Below are 19,864 nucleotides of genomic sequence, written 5' to 3'. Positions count from 1 at the left end.
GGGAGGCCTGTTACTACCCACATTGGAAGGGGTAACCCTGCAACTGTTTTATGAGGTTAAATATTTAGGAGTAATCCTAGATAGTAAGCTTACCTGGAAGAAGCACGTCGAGCAGAAGGTCTCTCGCATACTAAAAGTCTTATGGCAGTGCAAGATAACCTTTGGCAAGACATGGGGTCTAAGACCGGCGATAGTACATTGGTTGCACATCACCCTGATTAGACCCATTATTAAATACGCCTCTGTAGTATGGTGGAAGGCTACAATGGTTAATTCCAGAGTAAAACCCCTAAACAGGTTGTAGAGAAGTGTGTGCTTGGGTGTCACAGGTGCCATGAGTACAACATCTGGTGATGCCCTTAATGCCATTCTGAACTTGCAACCTCTAGACCTTCAAATTCGAAGGGAAGCAATGAAAGCAGCGTACAGGCTCAAGTTAAACGGAGTCTGGGGAAATGCTGTAAGCACTGGCCATTGTCAGATAACCACCAGTTGTCAGAGCGGTGCACACTGTTTTCGATGCCGCCGGGCAATCGGTTGCCTGTCGTTAGCTTTGGCAGGAAGTATGAAGTTTTGATCCCAGATAGGGAACCTATTAACGGGATATCAGCACACTTTCTACACCGACGGATCCAAAACCAGTGATGGTAGCGGATCTGGATGGTACTTAGAAGAAAGACACTAAGACAGGACAGATGGTCACGGCATTCCTTACGGAAGTCTATGCCTTCTTGAATGTGGCATACTGGCTAGCTGAGAAAAAGTGTCGAGGCAACAGTATTGGAATTGGTAGCGACAGTCAAGCTGCACTGAAAGCCCTTGCTAACCCACGCTGCTCTTCGAAGTTAGTCGGTGAATGTAAAACAAAACTGAACAGTGTTGCAAAACACAACAAACTTAGTCTTATTTGGGTGGCGAGACATTGTGGTATTACATTGTGGAACGAATTAGCTGAAAAATTGGCAAATGAAGGCTCTGCAAGTATGCCACTAGGCTCTGAACCATTTCTAGGTGTCAATTCCGCATCGATTCAACTATGGATTGACGACTTCATGAGGTCTACCCATAGAGAACATTGGTCTGGGTTGAACTCGTGCAGAGTAGCCAAGTGCTTTTTGAAAGAACCAAACAGAAAAATAGCGACCTTTCTCCTAAAACTCAACATGAGAGTACTGGTGCGTGTAATCACGGAGCACAACGCCTGTGGTCAGCATATGGCTGTCATGGGGTTCATAGACGGCCCGATATGCCTATCCTGTCTTGAGAATGACGACACTGCACAGCATTTTCTCTGTAGCTGTCTGGCGTTTTCCAGAATCAGACTTAGGATACTGGGTTGCGATATACTGAGTATCGATAAAGTTCATCCTCTTCTGCTTCCAGATCTCTTAAGATTCATTAATAAATCCAAGAGTTTTGTGGAAGAGTGACCTCAAACGAAATGTATCCATCTTATCACCCACTTTTTATCTTTCCGATCTCTATTTTTTCTACTTAAATCTGTCCGGGTGTAGTGCAATGGTCTCCTGACTGAGTGAGTGGACTTGTCCAATCCCCCACAAATCTAATCTAATCTAATCCTAGTGGCCTTGTGAATAAGACACCTTATCGACATATATCCACAAGCGACTCAACATTTGATATATTGGGTTAGGGAATAGGGAACTTATTTGCGCACCTAATAGTTTTGAATAATTGAGCTTTTTCAAAAGCATTTTGTTTCCCATACATTTATTTATCCATAAAATTTTATTTACTTAGGAACAGCGTTGAATTCCTGCATTTTGACGCACTCAACTTTTTTCAACCATCTGGCTGTGCGATAAATGCATACCTAAAATTAAGAGATTGAAAGAATGAAAAAAGTTCAATGGCAACCGAATACTTATAAGCTACATACATCCACATATATTCATATATGTATGTATGAATATACATATTTTTGTAAATTTCTTGCTCTGCGCCGTCGTCCATTAAATATTCACCTTGCCAAACAACTCCAACGATAATATCGCGACCCCAGCACATTTAATTAATGCAACATGCACCAGACGAAGCTTGCGAAATTAATGTTTTGAAAAAAGTTAACAAAAATTAAAAAAGAAAAAAACAATTTGCGATGTTAAATTTTCATATTCATCAATTTCGGCACACAGGAGAGTATTTACGATTTTTGTGAATTTTTTTTCTAATGCGGAGTTTTGTGCAAAGCTTTAAATAAATAAAGTGGCTGAAGACAAAAACGTTTGATTGCAAATACCGACAGGGACATTTTGCATGCAACAAAAATTTTCTTTATACAAAAATAATTTCAAATTCTATATAGAAAATTTAATATTTGAAAAAGAAATATTGCAGCTGTCATTGCCACAGCGCCCTTGCTATTGATGTGGAGGCGCTGGGTGTTCGATGCTGGCTGCTAACTGTTAGCTGTTGGCTGCTCCAGCAACTCTTGTTGTGGTTGTTGTTATTGGCTCACAATGTGGCACGTTATGTGTTTGTTCTACGGTCCAGCGCGTCGCTGTGTCAACAAAAATTGTTGAAATAACAAATAAAATAGTCAATATTTATTTTGTTGCTATACAAATACGCCCAGATGATGGCTGCAACTCTAAAGTGCACACACACACATACACATACACAGGCTAAAATACATAGAATCCAACGCATACCAACATAAATCCTACAAATGCCTTTGTTGATATTGATGTGTGCAACATGTTGACATCGCATACTCGTATGTATGTGTATGTATACACACACAATTAAATACATGTACTCGTATAGCTGTTTATGCACACACATACACAAAACAGTCGCACACAGGCTAGGCTGCCTTCACCATTGGTGGTTGCTGGTTAGCGATGGGTGGGTGGTACTCCTCCTATTACATCTCTGCTTCAGCAGCAGCCACGGCCAGCAGATTGGTAGACAAGTTGCATATACATAAAACAATTTAAATGCATGCACTCATACACTCGCATAATAAAGATAATTGAAGCGTGCACTTGTGGCAACATTCAATGATTTTTTGTTGACTGCTGACTGTTGACGAATGACCACCATATTTATATGTATGTAATTACATATATTTGATCGGAATGCGCGTTTGTGGCGTAGCCGTGGAATGAAGTCACATAGCACAGGGCAGATGCCCCGGGTGATAAGATTTTGCGATTCTACTGCAGTATTTTTAAATTTTCGACAGCTGAAATGTTGCTTATATTCGCTGAAAATTAATTGCATTTAATGATCATCTTAAATACTTCACCGGCGGTTATAATAAAAGGTGATTTTTTAGCTATTATCTTTTTAAAGAGTTGGTTTAAACAGCTGACGCACGTTACGTGTTTTGTTTCTCTGTCAAACATCTTCAGTTTGGTCTATAATTTAACCATGAATTGTCTTACAAACGAACAATGCTTGCAAACCATTGAATTTTATTATAAAAATGCGTGTTCTGTTAAGAAAGTTTATCGCCCGCTTCTTCCATTTTATGGTCAGTTTAATCGACCCACTGAAGCGGCTTTTCGAGCTATTGTGACTAAATTTAGAACCAAATTTACATTATTGGACATCAAACCATCAACACTCTTACGTAGAGTGCGAACTGAAGAAAATATTGCAGCTGTATCGGCCAGCGCAAATGATGACCATCAATTATCGATTCGTCGCCGTTCGCAGCAATTGGGCCTCTGTTACTCAACAACGCAACGTGGAAAATTTGGCGAAAGGATTTAGGTGTAAAGCCTTTCAAAATACAGCTGGTGCAAGAATTGAAGTCGAAAGACCTAGCGCCTCGCAGAATTTTTGGTGAATGGGCTCTTGGAAAGTTGGCCGAAGATCCACTTTTTTATCGAAAAATTGTGTTCAACGACGAAGCTCATTTTTGGATCAATGGGTACGTTAATAACCAGCATTGTCAATTTTCGAGTGAAGATCAGCAAGAAGAATTGCAAGAGCTACCAATGTATCCAGAAGGAGGTATCATTGGACCGTACTTCTTCAAAGATGCTGCGAATCGTAACGAAACTGTGAACGGTGAGCGCTACTGTGAAATGATATCCAACTTTTTTTTGCCCAAAATGCAAGAGCTTGACTTGCATGACATGTGGTTTCAGCAAGACGGTGCCACATGCCACACAGCGTGCGTAACAATGTACTTGTTGAGAAGCGAGTTCGGTGTACATTTTATTTCACGTTCGGGACCTGTCAATTGGCCACCCGGATCCTGCGATATAACGCCTTGAGATTATTGTTTGTGGAGCAATGTTAAAGCTCATGTCTATTCAGGCAAGCCTGCTTCAATTAATGCATTGGAAGACAACATTAAAGCATTTATATGTGAGATACCGATCGAAACATTGGAAAGAGTATGCCAAAATTTGACTAAGCGGATCATTTGAAGCGCAGTCGCGGTCAACATTTGCATGAAATAATCTTCAAACATTAAATTATATGGACTGTATAATTGATTTAAATAAAAATTGCATGGATTTTTCTGAATTTCACATGGGATTTTTTGAAAACCTTTCCTATAGCTCTTAAAAAATCATTTCTTATCTGTGGCGTGATTGAAATCTTCTTTTTAGGGGTTTATGCTAATCTAGAGACCGAAAAAATAAAAGTTGTTGTTTTTATTTTTTTATAAAAACTGCCTAGTCAATTCAAATTCTAACATAAAGTGCTCATTATACATCTTTTGCAGTGTAAGAAAATGTTTTTTCTAGGTTTCATTGGAAACTCGATGAGTGGTAGCAGCTGCCAGTCGCCTCTGGTGTGGTGCAAAGTGTCTGTGGTCGAACCAATTGCTTCTGCAAATTTGGAAACATCATAAGTGCCTAAATTTGTTTTTATTATATATTATATCAAGCGACAAAAACCAAGTTATTTCTTACCTTTCAGCTGAGTAATTCCACAAGTTAAATTTGGAAAAAGACCTAGACTCATTATATAGCCAAATGGATGGCAGAAAGGTCAAGAATCCATATACCATTCCTAGAATTTCTTTACAGTTGGGTCCAAATTGGCGGAAGGAATAGCAGGGACTGTCTTTTATCCGCGAATCGATATCCAAAAGTCTTTCAGTTTGCCTAATTACTGTAGTATATTCCAAGCTGCAATCTATGCCGCAACAAAAGCAGCTGAATTAGCTCTGGAATTACCTCCTTTTAAGGCTCTTGTCTTATTTGAAATGGTGTTTTTGGGTGTTTCTTTAAAACCGTGTAAAACAGAAACGAAAAAAGGTTTTTTATTTTTGTTTTGAGTATTTGAGTATCCTAATCCATTATTAAGGAATACAATTTTTGAAGTGAAGAGAATTGAGAGTAAGATTTCAAGGCCATGCAACGTTTTGGGCATTTTCGTTCCGCGAGAGAGAAAAAAGATATAACGTAGAGGAAAAGGAGAGATACAGTTATACCTTATATAATATATCTTAGATACACTTTAGGCTATTTTTCCTGAGTTTTTCCTTGTGGTTGCTAATTTCTAGTGAGAAATAACATTGCCTACTTTTTGGCGCTTGTTTGCTGGTGCATATTTGCAGGAAATATATTTTTGGTGTCTACTTTTTGGCGTTATATTTCCTTGGTGCCTACTGTTTAGGGTGTTTTTTGTTCCCAGTTTCTTGGCGTTTTTTTCTTAGTGCCTACTTTTTGGCACTTATTTCCGTTTCCTGGCTAGTACTTGTGCGTACTTTAAAGTGCTGTCCATTCCGGCGTCGTATTTATCGGTATTGCCTTGCGATAATTTGTGCCGTTGCTGCGGTCCTGGAAACGCTGCGTTTGTGCGGGTGATAAACGCTTGGAGTAGTGCGCGTTGTTGCTACGGCCATACGAAGTTCGTTCAAAGAGTTATCAGTCAAAAAATGGTCTTCCAGAAACAGGTATGTCGCTGGTGATACGGATACCAGGACTCACTGGTGTCTGAAATCAAGAAAACAAAAAGGTTCTTCTTCAGTATGAATGTCGTTATCGTGTGAGCTATGTACGTTCTTAAAAAAAAATTGACAAAGTGGCGGACGTTAAAAGATGAAAAACCGTTTCTTCACCCTTTTTTTTTACTTTAGCCAACCTTTTTCCGACATCTCTTGTACGTCATTTAAAGTTCATTTCATCAAAGCGGTTCGGTAGAACCGACTATATCTGTGTCCATTATCCATGCGAAGACCATTTTTTGAAGGCTGACAATTTTTTGAACGAACCTTGTATAGCTAAAACAAAATTGTTATTCTTTAACAATAGATTAGAAGATAAAATACAGAAAATAAATACAAATAAAAAATCGTTTATCGTTTCCGTTTTTCCGTTTTACACGCTTTCAAAGAAACACCCAAAAAACACCATTTCAAATGAGGCGAGGGCCTTAATACCTGGAAAAACATTCTCATGTATACCCAGTTGGCTATTGAAGCAATTATGGCGCCTTGCTCTAACTGGAAATGTGTTGAACAGTGCAGATCCAAAATGGGTGGGCCAAAATGGGAACGTCACTATTTACGGGATACCAGGAAGCAAAGAAATATGTAGAAAGAAGTGGGATAGCCGAGGAGGTCACTAAGGCAGCTATTCGCTTGCCGAGATTGAGCACCTCAGACATACTCGTATACCCATCAGTCTTCTTTCTGAAAGCGGAACTGAATGAGGCACTAGCTCTAGGAACGCAGTCGATATGGGAACAGTCAAAGTCATACAAAATTGCCAAACTACGCTATACGGAAGTACCCTATGATCAAAAAGTACCGGAAATGTTTAATTTAAACGAATCGCTCACGTGGAAACGGGTCCATATTTTTTTCTTACGTTAGTAGGACTGTAAGACACACATCTGTCACTATTTATCCGTTTTGTACGTCGCAAATGGCCGAAAAAGGGGGGCAAACAATTGTTGTATTTTGCATGATGTTAACGCGCCATCGCACCGAGCCCAAATTATGTTGGGTTATTTGACCAAACACCAAGTAAATACCAACCTGCAAGCACCGTATTCACCTGATATGGCCCCGTGCGACTTCTTTTATGTTTCTCACTTCGTTTAAGGAGATTTCAGTCGATTGAGGACATCAAAGAGAATACGGCGAAGGAGCTGAAGGCCATCTCTTCGTCGACATGCCAGGGGTGCGTGAAGGACTGGGTTAAACGTTGGCATGTGTGTTGCTTCAGACGGGTCATATTTTGAAGGAGAAAAAATAAATTTGCCTGAAATTTAACTGTGTTTTATTTTATTTAAACATTCCCGATCATAGGTTATATGACAAAATAACCTTCCATCCATTTTCTAGGAGCTCGTGACGCGTCGTTAAGGATTTGTGCGCCCAGACGTAGTCATCATGGTACACAACACGCTTCCTTTAAGCCAATTCTAGTCTGCTTCAAGAGGAGTTGTTGATAATAAAATCTCGAACTGTATTGTTAATTCGCTGTATTGTATAATTTTCTTTCCATCGCGCCCAGCACCCAGCAAACCTTTCTTCCCTTTTAATATGAGCTTAGCATTATTTGTGCCGACTCATAGCGATTTGGCCTTGATGTTTTTCGACTGTTGCGCTTGCAGGTGATTCATATATTATCACCAGTTACCATTCGCATCAAAACGCGTCGAGTTCTTTGCGTTTCACCCAAGAAGTGCTGTTATTAATTCAATTTAAAATACAAGTGACACTCATGCAGCAAACGTTTTTCTTGAGACTAACCCTTTGGAAGTGATTCGAAACAGCTCCTAACTATTATTCACTTACTGGGCAACATAGTAAGTGATCACATATCAGTTTGACCCAACGATTTCCACTATTTTATTGACATAAGTGATTGGCGGCCGCCGTGGCCGAATGGGTTGGTGCGTGACTACCATTCGGAATTCAGAGAGAGAACGTCGGTTCGAATCTCGGTGAAAGATCAAAAAATTACGAAAAAGTTTTTTCTAATAGCGGTCGCCCCTCGGCAGGCAATGGCAAACCTCCGAGTGTATTTCTGCCATGAAAAAGCTCCTCATAAAAAATATCTGCCGTTCGGAGTCGGCTTGAAACTGTAGGTCCCTCCATTTGTGGAACAACATCAAGACGCACCCAAAAAGGGTGTACGCGCCAATTATATATATATATATATATTTACATATTGGTTGAGCGCGGGACTTCCACTTGGCAATACAGAGGTTCGAAACCCAGGGCACGAGTACTCAAATCATAGCACGAGTTTTTTCTAAAACTGGTAGCTCCTCGGCAGACAATGGCAAACCTCGGAGTGTGTTTCTGTCATGAAGAGCTCCTCATAAAAAAATATCTGTGGGTTGGAGTCGGCGTAAAACTTTTGCCTCTCCATTTATGCAAAACACTGAGACCTATACTACAAATAGTTGAAGCAGGAGCTGGGCCAAAGACCCTAAAAGGATGTAAGCGGTTAGTGGCCTACCAGAGTGGGCCTTATCTTAAGCTTCCACTTGACCATGCGTCTTTAAAATGTTCGTTTTTTTAAATAAATGTGTTATGGATATGTACAATTTAATTTATGCGTTTTTTTTTGTTAAGCGAGACTCCTTTGTTAGGGAGTCGTTTTGGGAACGACTTCTTTGCTGTATTGTTATGTATCAAAATAAGGAAGGTACTCTTTGTGTAAAAATGTCATTATGATTTCTTTAGTATTTTATGGCATTTTGTGGCTTATTTTTCAATGAATATACCTCTTGACGCCCTATGTCCCACTAAGGATTGATGGCCGGAAGAAGCGACTACACCTCTTTGGTTTTAATCCGCATTCAGTAAATTCAAACGCCTTTTAAAATGTGTAAAAAGGTTTTCAAAATTTAATATTCTTGCATAACCTTAAAAGGAGCAAAAAATTAAATTCACACTTTCAAAATATAAAATTGTATATGAACTAACTAATTTTCATTAGCACTAAAACCTTTTCAGATTGGCCTTTTTATCCTTCTTTTGTATAATAATACAGGTTTTTTAACTTAAAGTTTCGGTAGCTTTAAATTTAAAAAAAAGAAAAAAACACGAAACTTCAAAATTTTCGCATTTTCGGTGTAAAAAAGCACTAAATTTATTGTGAAGAGCAAATGGTTGGCAATACTGCACAACGAGGGAAAACCTGACGTCACGCACTCTCTGATGGGCGCAATTTTCTTTCTATCATTCTTGAGTAGTATACACCTACGTGGAGTAAACTGAGTTGCTTTAGATATGCAAAACGTTGAAAGATTATCTCATTTGCAGATGACAAAGCCAGCACGTTATCGTCGAGAAGCCAATGCATTTGCGTGAGGTGATAGTTGGAAGTGAAATTTCGAATGGAGGCTGCAGCATTGACCAATTTTTTTTTTCGAAAATGTTGCTGGAAGTGACATATCGGCTACTGATCCTTGAATGTTTACTTGGTATGACAAAATTGATGAAAACACAACCAAGATGGCTGTCTTTATTTGTATTTAAGAATGCATGAGTGAAGTATTTCATTAAATTGCTGTATTTCTCTAGATCACAAGTTGGCCAAACTGCTCTTCTAACAATTGATTTTAGCAGATGCTTTAGTGGACGCCATTCGCAGAAACAGTAAGTTGAGAAAACGAGTACTTTTTCGAGCAGAATATTTGCTCATCGAAGCATTTGAAATTTTCATACGTAGCAGCAGACAACTAAGCACGAAAATACGGCTTTGAAATAATAAAAACGAAAAACTCTGAAGATGAGCGTATGAGTAATCCGAGTGCTGTAAAGTGCAAATAATGGATTTGATGAAAGAAATGCTGATTTATGAATAGTGCATGTGATGGAAAATCGTCTTTGATTACACTGCAGATTACCAGTACGAGCACAATGCAATGCGAATGAACAACAGGAACGGCAGGAACAATAGACAGCATACAGGAGACGTACACATCCACATCAGCGCATTGAGAAAAGTTTGGACAATCCACAGAAATCATAAAAGAAAAAAGAGCACAAACAAAAGGGAGTGAAAAGGCAAAAAAAAACAACTGACCAAAGCAACAATAAATTTCAGCAAAGCGCATTACACTACGAGTGTACAGCTGAAGGAGCATAAAACCTGAAATAAAGAAGTAAAACCAAAAAAACAAAAAAAAAGAACGTACGAAAAATGGGATTAGAAAAAGTGAACAGCGACAATAAGCTTTGAACTAACGAAAATGCGACAGAACAAACAAATGTCAAAATGACTAATACAGACTCACAAATAGGCAAACAAACGAAAAGGGCAGTGTGTGAGGCTTGGGTGGTGGTGGTGGTTGTGTGGCTGTGGTGGGTGTGCAGTGCAAGTTGATTTGCTGGAAGGTGTGCGGCGGCAGAATTTAATGTTCTGTGTGTATGTGTAAGTAGGTGTAAGTAGAGGAGATGGTAGAAGAAAGCTAAATCAATAGTGGGCGCTGCCGCTGCAGTAATAATAAAAAACAAAACATGAAAAAATAATGGTAACAATCTCAAAAGTTATAGCATACATTCGGGAGTTGTAGTTGTAGTTGAGAGAGTGGGCAACTACATACACAAACAGCTGTACATACAAAGACAAAAAGCGAAGGAAGACAGCAAAACTTGGCTGCGATGATAAATTTAGTGATTATGATGAGTTATTAACCTAGAAATGACAGGCTAACAGCAACAATAATAACAACAACAATGTAGCGCACAATTTGCAGTAAGTTACTAGTAAAAGCAAACAAAGTAGAAAAATAAAATAAAATAAAGTACCAAAAAAAAAAACTAAATAAATAAAACAAAAAAAAAAACAAACAAACGAAGCTGGTGCTAACCTTATGAAAAAGGATGCAGAGACACACGTAAATTGTTTTGTATTTTTTTTTCATGAGTGTACGTGCATGTTCGTGTGTGTGCATTATTTGCGCTTGTATGCTGCTGGTACAACATCAGCGCGCAAAACAAATACGGATTAATAAACGTAATACCCAATTGTTGAATTTTACAACATGGCTATAATGTTTGGCAATTTGTTGTTGTTGACACTATACCACGCGCATACACTTCTGTAAACATACGTACGCTGATGTAGGCAAACATTTATATTTGTGTATGTGCATGCGTGTATGCTGAAAGGAAATACATTGACATATATATTATATGTAGATAAAAAATTTATAAATGTTTTATGGCTAAACACCAGGAGTATTCTTATATGCGAAGTGTGGCTATTAAATAACAATACCGACGCTGTAAAATATATATTTTTTTTTATACCAATGAAATTAACTTTTTTTTTTCAATTTCGAACGTTTATTAACAAAAAATGGTTACAAATTTAATCTGCAAAATAATAGCCATCGCTAGCGACACATTTTTCACATGTACATATCGGGCAATTTGTGGATGCCGCGCCAAAAAAATTGGTCGTCTGTGGCCGCAAACCAATCATCGAGCCATTTTTCTGCTTCTTCGTGAGAATTGAAGCGCAGCTCGAAAAGTGTGTAGCCCATCGATTCAAACAAATGATAATCGGAAGGCGCCAAGTCTGGTGAGTAAGCCGCATGCACCAGCGGTTCCCAATCGTACGTCTCCACCAGCTCCCGGGTCCCTCTTGCCAAAACGGCAGAGCCAAAATGGACAACACCGTCCAAGTCCAACTTTTCGGGTCAAATTCAGTGACATTTTTAAAATTATTCAAATTAAAAAAAATAGATATGTCCAGTTTTGTATGTAAAGACGTTAAATAAAGAACCTCAAATATTTAAATATCGTTTTTCATTTTTTTTATTAAAAAATACTCCTGAAAATACCAAAAATTTTCGAGCTCTAGACCACCGGGACCCCTTAAAGCTGAGTATCACCGCAAGATTCTTGCCAAATCCCAAAGAACTGCTGGCCTCCGTGTTGCTTCAGCGTATCGCACGGCAGCAGCAGTATAGATCTTCTAGCGAGAGAACGAAGAGAACTTTGGATCTTTGAAAAGAAGCCGACAAACGCCATAGCGCCGAACAACAAATTAGAGCGCGCGCACTACAAATATGGCAAGAGCGCTGGGAGTCAGAGACGAAAGACAAATAAATGGTATGGCAGACAGTTTAGAGAGGTGAACCTATATTTTAACTCAGATGCTATCTGAACATAGGTATTTTCGCAAATATCTAAACAAAGTAGAGAAAACGGCAACCACTAAATGCATCTACGGAGATGCACCTATTGGCAATGTAGATCACACATTCTTCAAATGAAGAGATGGAAATTAGATCGGAAAGGTGTCGAAGGCAAGTCAGGTCTCTTAAGAGTAGACAACAGAATCAAAAAAATTGTTAAAAGCACAGAAAATTGGCACCTACATAAAGCGAGTACTTAGCGCCAAAAAACTTGTCATGGACAGAGATGCTTAACCGGCATACTAACCTTAACCTCCCTATCTAATTAGAAGAGGAGCTGTTAGCATGACGCTTGCTCCAAAACTGGCGACCTGGACGCAGGGAGCGTAGTAGAGACAGTCTTTATCAGAACGCCTTTTTGGATGTTCTCTGTCTTCGATGGAATGCTACCGTAGTTCCGAGGCAGAGGAACCATCCAGGAGAGGAAGAGTAGGGATTGTTTTAGCGGCACACCATTCAACGCAGCTTACGACGGTCGCTGTAAGTACGAAAACATTTTAAGCCCTACCTCACCACCACAAACTAAAAAAAGTGCTACTAAACACTTTTCCTCCACATTTTTTATTTTTTTTTATTTTTGGAAGTAACCAGAGACCACACGGTGCCAAATCTTGAGAATACGGCGATGCTCGGATTTCTTCGATCCCAGCAAATGCAATGAAGTTACTTGCCATTTTAGCAGGGTGGGTAGGCGCATTATCGTCGCATACACGTATGTTCAATAAATAACAGAACTTTTTATTTAAATCATGGAACACGTAGAGTTATCTATTGAACTTTGATCATATTTCAACCGCAGCCAACTTCATGTAAATCGTTTGACAGGTTAAAAAGTTACGCGTCTTTTATTGACAGTATGTTTCGTGCTTGTGTCGTAAAAATACAATGGAGCAAAGAGCAAATATTAAATTCTGTGTTACACTTGGAAAAACATTTAGTGAGACATACGAGCTGATGCAAAAAGCTTATGTTGATGATTGTTTAGCTCGTTCAAATGTATATAATTGGTTTAAACCATTTAAAAATGTTTGTGAAGATTTGAATGATGATGAAAGACCTGGTCATCCAGAAGCAAGTAATCGTGCTGAACTGGTGGAAAAAGTCCGGGAAATCATTGCTGTTGACGGAAATTTCACTGTAAGAATGTTGGCTGAAGAATTAAATTCGTCTACTGGTACTATTTGGAAAATTTTAACTGACGATTTGGGTAAAAGAAAGGTTTGTGCACGTTTTATTCCACACCAATTAAATGAAGATCAAACAATCGCTCGTGTAGAGCATTGTAAAGGCATCATTTCAACATCTGAAAACGATCCAACTTTTCTTGATTCAATCTTAACTGGTAAAGAAACATGGTGCTTTAAATATGACCCTGAAACTAAGCGTCAATCTGCAGAATGGAACACGAAAGGGGAGCCAAAAGCAAAGAAATTGCATTTTCAGAAGTCAAGAATCAAAACAATGTTGATCACGTTCTACGATTCCGAGGGTATTGTACACAAGGAATTTGTTGCAGAAGGTCAAACTATTAATGGAGAATACTATATACAAGTTTTACATCGTTTGTGGTCAAGAATTTTTCATGTAAGACCTGAATATCCAGAGGGAAAACAGCTGTTTTTATTGCATGATAATGCACCACCTCACAAAACCAAAAATGTTCGTGAATTTTTGATGCAAAAACATATTTGTGTCATCGACCACCCTCCTATTTCTCCTGATCTATCACCCTGCGACTATTTTCTGTTCCCTAAATTGAAAACTGCCATGAAAGGTGCATTTTATAATGATATTCCAGCCATTCAAGCAGCCGTGACACAGGTATTAAAGAACATTCCCTTAGATGACATAAAAAAGTCCATGCAGAAATTGGTTGACGTTCTGAACGTTGTATCGAGTTAAATGGAGAGTCGCCGTTTTCGAATTTCCCTAAAAAAATAGTCAGCAAAATGTACTCTAGTTTCTTTTTGATACGCACTCAAAATTCGTGGAACCCATCGAGCCGATTTATTTGTGTATTACCAATCATTAAGCAGTATTCGCGTTACTGCCCCAGCATTCAAGCACAATTGACTACATACCATTTCTTGTATTATTATTCGTGGGTATCATTCAATTTTTCGCTTCACCAGGGCCACATTTGTTTATATACATTTTCGGTTTCGCCGTTCCGTTCGCTTATTTTTGATATCAAAGAAAATGGCGCTAATGTCGAAAATTTTGATAAAATAATAGATGTTGGCCGGCATGTTAGTTGTTGTTGTTGTTGTTGTCGTTGAGGTGGTTGAACATGTCTGAGCTGAAATGCTCCTAATTAGTGACCAGTTTCCAAGTCAGATCCATTTAGTGAGGTCCAAGTATAGCAGCAAATCCTTTATCTCAATGTCTGCGATCTCCTTAATTTGCTGTAGGAAAGGCTTACCGAAGGATCGGAATCGTGCCCTGGCTAGTCCCGGACATTCACATAGATAGTGGAACAGACTTTCCTTCGCCCCTTCCGCTTGACAGCTTCTACAGATAGGATTGAAGGGTAGATTGAGTCTAGTTGCATGATCCCCTACTTTCCAATAACCTGTATGGGTTGCAGTGATGTGTGAGATGTTTGGCCGAGAACATCCTAGCAGGTTATTCGTCCTTTGGATTTTGTATGACGGCCATGTGTTTTTTTTTGTAATACATGTAGGGATTTGCTTCCATCTTCTTTCGGCTAAAGCATGATAGTATGAAGCAATGGATGCTTTTAGTGTGTTCAGTGGGGTGGAGACTGCCACCGCCTCTGCTATGTCTAGTGTCAAGCCCTTTCTTGCTAGCTCATCCGCTATCTCATTGCCCCGTATGTTCCTATGACCGGGTAATTCTGGGTAATTTCAAGCCAATGGCTGAGCAGTTTCAGCTCCTCTCTACACTGTAGGACCAGTTTGGATGAAATGTAGTGTGAGTCTAAGGCCTTAATAGCTGCTTGACTGTCTGAGAAGATAGCTACTCTTGTACCAACTTCCTTGTAGAGTTCTAGGGATTTGCATGCTTCTCTGATCACTAAAAGTTCTGCCTGGAACACGGTGACATAATCAGGAAGACGAATTGATTGAGATAGGTTGAGTGGCTCCGAATGGAAGCCAGCTCCCACACCACAGCTCATCTTAGAACCGTCGTTATACATTTCGATATCGTGTCTTCCAATCACCTCTCCTTTGCTTCACTCGGCTCTCGGTGAAAAACGTACCGTAAAGCCTTTCTTGAAGTTGAGGTCGGGGACTGTGTAGTCTGGTCCGTTTTTGAGCAGCGGGGGTCCCTGTAGGAGGATCTTACCGTGACCGTACGACCTTGTTGTCCAGCTTCCTCTGTCTCTGAGTTTCACCGCGCTGCAAGTAGCTATTGTTTTAATGTGTAATTCTAATGGCAAGAGATGTGTTAGTACATTGAGCGCTTCAGTAGGACTGGTGCTAAGCGCTCCTGTAGTTAAGATACACGCTGTTCTTTGTATCTTGTTCAGCTTAGTTTTGTTGTATTTCCTTTCTGTTGCAGGCCACCAAACTAGTGCCGCATATGTTAGTATTGGCCTTACAATGGCTGTGTAGGACCAGTTGGATAATTTTGGTTGAAGACCCCATTTTGTTCCCAACTTTCTCTTACACGTGTAAAGTGCTATATTCGCTTTCTTTACCCTGTACTCTAAGTTGGACTTGTTAGTAGTCGTGGCATCGCTCAGGAGCTAAAGATTGACCAAAAAACTGTTTTTAACCATTTGCGCGAAATAAAAAAATAAAAATTATGGATTGCTTTTGCCCCAATCTAATATAATGCATCTCTGCCCTTATCACTTCCTACCTCAATTTTCTTCTCAGTGTCACTTTATTTAACGCACAACTAGCCTTTGGAACATCCCGCCTTGTACAGGCGCAACGTGATGGCGAAATGAGTTATCGCCAATGCATGAACAACTGCACCGCTCTAAATTAAACTTCTGGCATTTGCATGTCTCACACAAGCATTTAAATGCATTGGGCAACGTCTAGACTCGTAACTCACCGTTACACTGGTTTCCTTCAACCGCAAACTCTATTCTATTGAAACACAAATCAGTTAGCCAGCTGAACCGACAACCGCCATTCAATTACCTTCAATTGCTCTCTGCCACATTCAAAGGACACTCGACTCTACTCATTCACTAATAATTCCAGACATTCATTAAAACGCAGATGACTGAGAGAATAGCAACATGAAAAATGGACGACTAAATGCTTGTCAAATGCTATGTCCAGTAAAAGGCAAAACCTTAAAAAAAAAAAACAAATACACCAAAACCATAAACACAAAAAATTTCATACAACGAGCATTTTCTGGGCATTTCATACTTGGCCTTAAAGTGAATGGTCACTTCAGAGTCATAAAACATTTTTCTGAACTGCAGTTTAACAAGCAAACGGAGTCAAACGTACCAAAAGCAAAAGCAACAACAACAACAACAACAACCAAAAAAGTAGCAAAAACAAAAATAAAAACATGCACAAAAATACTTCGAATGTGGAATGCCTACCGACAACTCTGACATGGAGGCCAACATTTCAACTTGGCACAGCAACAAGCAGCAACAAGGCGACCAGATATACTGAAATACATAACTGAAATTTTTATACAACTCTTTGAATGCATTAGTGGATTTCTTTGTTTGTGTTTTTCTTTAATCCACAGCCATGCAACAGACCTGCTGCTGACCACTGCAATTTACTCAACAACTAAAAAATGGCCAATGACACAAGTGTTGCAGCAACGTTTACAACAGTTGCTGCCAGTAAAATAATTGCCAACTGCGGCGGCGAGTGGACAACAAACAAAAAGTTCGTAGCTGAAGAACACAAGAAAAATCGTTAGAAGAATTACGGGTCATAGAAAATAGAATTTGTAAAATTGTGAAAAACAAGTAGATAACTACACACAAAAGAATAGGCATTGCCAGGAGGAAAGGGCAAGGCGCTTTTTTAGTGGGCAAAAAACAACGGTAGCAGCAGGAACTTAAGCCCGCAAAGCTATTTATGCACTTAATGGAGTGTCCGGCGAGCAAATTGCCAACAATCTTAATAACAACAACAAAAACAACTAACATAAATGACCACACAACCAGATCAACCAGCAAGAGCATTTAAAATTTGTAGTGGCGGCAGCAACATATGCGGTTTTTGTAATAGGACTATGAATAAGTTCGTGCGGTTTTACAACAGATGGCGTAACTTGATTATTATTCCATCGATCCACATTTCCAAACATTCATTGGAGAGCTACTGTCGTAAGGCACAAACGTCAGTATAAGTTTTTTATTTGAAGCGTAAACAACAATATTTTTACCACACTTGAAAATGTCGAATTTCGTGCCAAATAATGTGTTTTTGCGGGGAATTCTTCTTCATTATTTTAATATGAAGAAAAAAGCAGCCGAAAGTCATCGTATCTTGGTGGAAGTTTATGGTGAGCATGCTCTAGCTGAGCGAACGTGCCAGAAGTGGTTTGCACGCTTTAAAAGTGGTGATTTTGGCTTGGAAGACGAAGAACGCGAGGGTGCGCCGCCAAAGTTCATGGATACCGAATTGGAGGAATTGCTCGATCAAGATCCGGCTCAAACGCAAGAAGAGGTTGCAAAAACTTTGGGAGTTGATCAATCAACCATTTCCAAACGTTTAAAAGCCATGGGAATGATCCGAAAGGTAGGCCATTGGGTGCCGTATGAATTGAAGCCAAGAGACGTTGAACGCCGTTTTATGGCATGCGAACAACTGCTTCAACGGCACAAAAGAAAGGGTTTTTTGCATCGAATTGTGACTGGCGATGAAAAGTGGGTCCATTACGACAATCCAAAACGTCGGGCAACGTATGGATACCCTGGCCATGCTTCAACATCGACGTCGGCGCAGAATATTCATGGCCTGAAGGTTATGCTGTGTATCTGGTGGGACCAGCTGGGTGTTGTGTATTATGAGCTACTGAAACCGAATGAAACGATTACGGGGGATGTCTACCGACGACAATTGATGCGTTTGAGCCGAGCACTGCGAGAAAAACGGCCGCAATACGCCGATAGACACGACAAAGTTATTTTGCAACATGACAATGCTCGGCCACATGTTGCACAAGTGGTCAAAACATACTTAGAAACGCTCAAATGGGATGTCCTACCCCACCCGCCGTATAGTCCAGACCTTGCGCCATCCGATTACTATCTCTTCCGATCGATGCAACATGGCCTGGCTGACCAGCACTTCCGTAATTACGATGAAGTCAAAAAATGGATCGATTCGTGGATTGCGGCAAAACCGACCGAATTTTTCACAAAGGGAATCCGTGAATTGCCAGAAAGATGGGAAAAAGTAGTAGTAAGCGATGGACAATACTTTGAATATTAAATTTGTAACCATTTTACGTCAATAAAGTTTCAAATTTCGAAAAAAACCGCACGAACTTATTCATAGTCCTATTACACAATTTAGTTGGTCACAAGAATGGAAGCTTTGCAATGATAAAAAACAACAGTTTAGTATTTAGTGTATGTTTTTTTTTTATCCGAAGGGGGAATCTTAGGTATCTAGTCAATATAGACGGCATGCACGATTCATACTGACCGCTAAGGGTGCACCTCATTTGGGACCATGCACAGTCAGAATTACTACTAGACTGGACTTGCGAAACAGTACACCTACGTACACCTAAACCCTAACTCCGATCTCTGCAGCTTTGGTTTGCCCTGCGATACCGTCGTTTAAGCATTGCATCGCAGGACCAAGCGAGTATGCCAGTATGGCTCTTCGTTTATGTTTCTGTCTCCGTTTACACTTCATTACATTTTTGTCTTCTTTGTTTACTGCGTTCCCATTCCTTTTTCCGGAGTTCCTGTAACGCATTTGCGGACCATTCTCTCATCTTGGTCCACATCAACTTCGACTGCAACATGTAATTTACAATGTTGCCCGGGGTTAATTCCGCAGTTAGTCGCCTGTTTAGGCTTTTGGCTTTGTCGTACACTGTACTCAGTTCAGAGGCCAGTATATCTGGTGGCATGATACCCGATATGACGCATACTGCTTCAAACGACACTGTCCTGAAAGCACAGGCAACTCTAAGGGCGTTTAGTCTAAAAAATATTTCCGCCTTCTTCGCGTATGTTTTTTGAATCAGGGCTTTTACCCCATTTGGGTGCTGATGAGTGTAGACTGGGTAACTTAAGCCACGAGCGCTCTTCTACTCTGAGTGGGACCACCGATGTTGGCCATAATTCTTGAAGTGCCGCCGTCATTATGGCTGCCTATCCGAATGCTTTTTTAATGTGCTCCTTGAAGCTTAGTCGAGCATCGATCATTACACCCAAATATCTTAGTTGCGACGTTAAACCCATCAAGTGCACGTGTATTTGTGTGCTTGTGTGCCAGAGTGAAGAGAAGCACTCTGCGAGGAGTGCGAGCTGTATCTGTTTCAATGAACTGGAGCGAACTGAGTGCAGCGGTTTTCTAGAAGTTCGTGGATTAACAGAAAGAAAACCATCAAAGTTCGAAGTTGTGCTTGGGTTATGCCGTTCAAGTTGTTATCGGGCAATATTGAGGGAGAGGCCGTGCAATTAGATTCAAGGAGCTAAATATGAATCCACTGTGGAGCCCAATTTTCTTACATTGCATGCTCATGGGTGACGACTGTACATATCAGAAGATCTTTTCTTTTCAAGATGTGCATATGCTTTGAAAATGAAAATTCTTTTCTTGAAATGGTTGGACGTATA

Source organism: Anastrepha obliqua, chromosome 2 (genome assembly GCF_027943255.1).
Source record: "Anastrepha obliqua isolate idAnaObli1 chromosome 2, idAnaObli1_1.0, whole genome shotgun sequence".
Classification (NCBI taxonomy): domain Eukaryota; kingdom Metazoa; phylum Arthropoda; class Insecta; order Diptera; family Tephritidae; genus Anastrepha; species Anastrepha obliqua.
The sequence above is the reverse complement of the archived record's forward strand: the minus strand, read 5'-3'. Positions refer to the sequence as shown.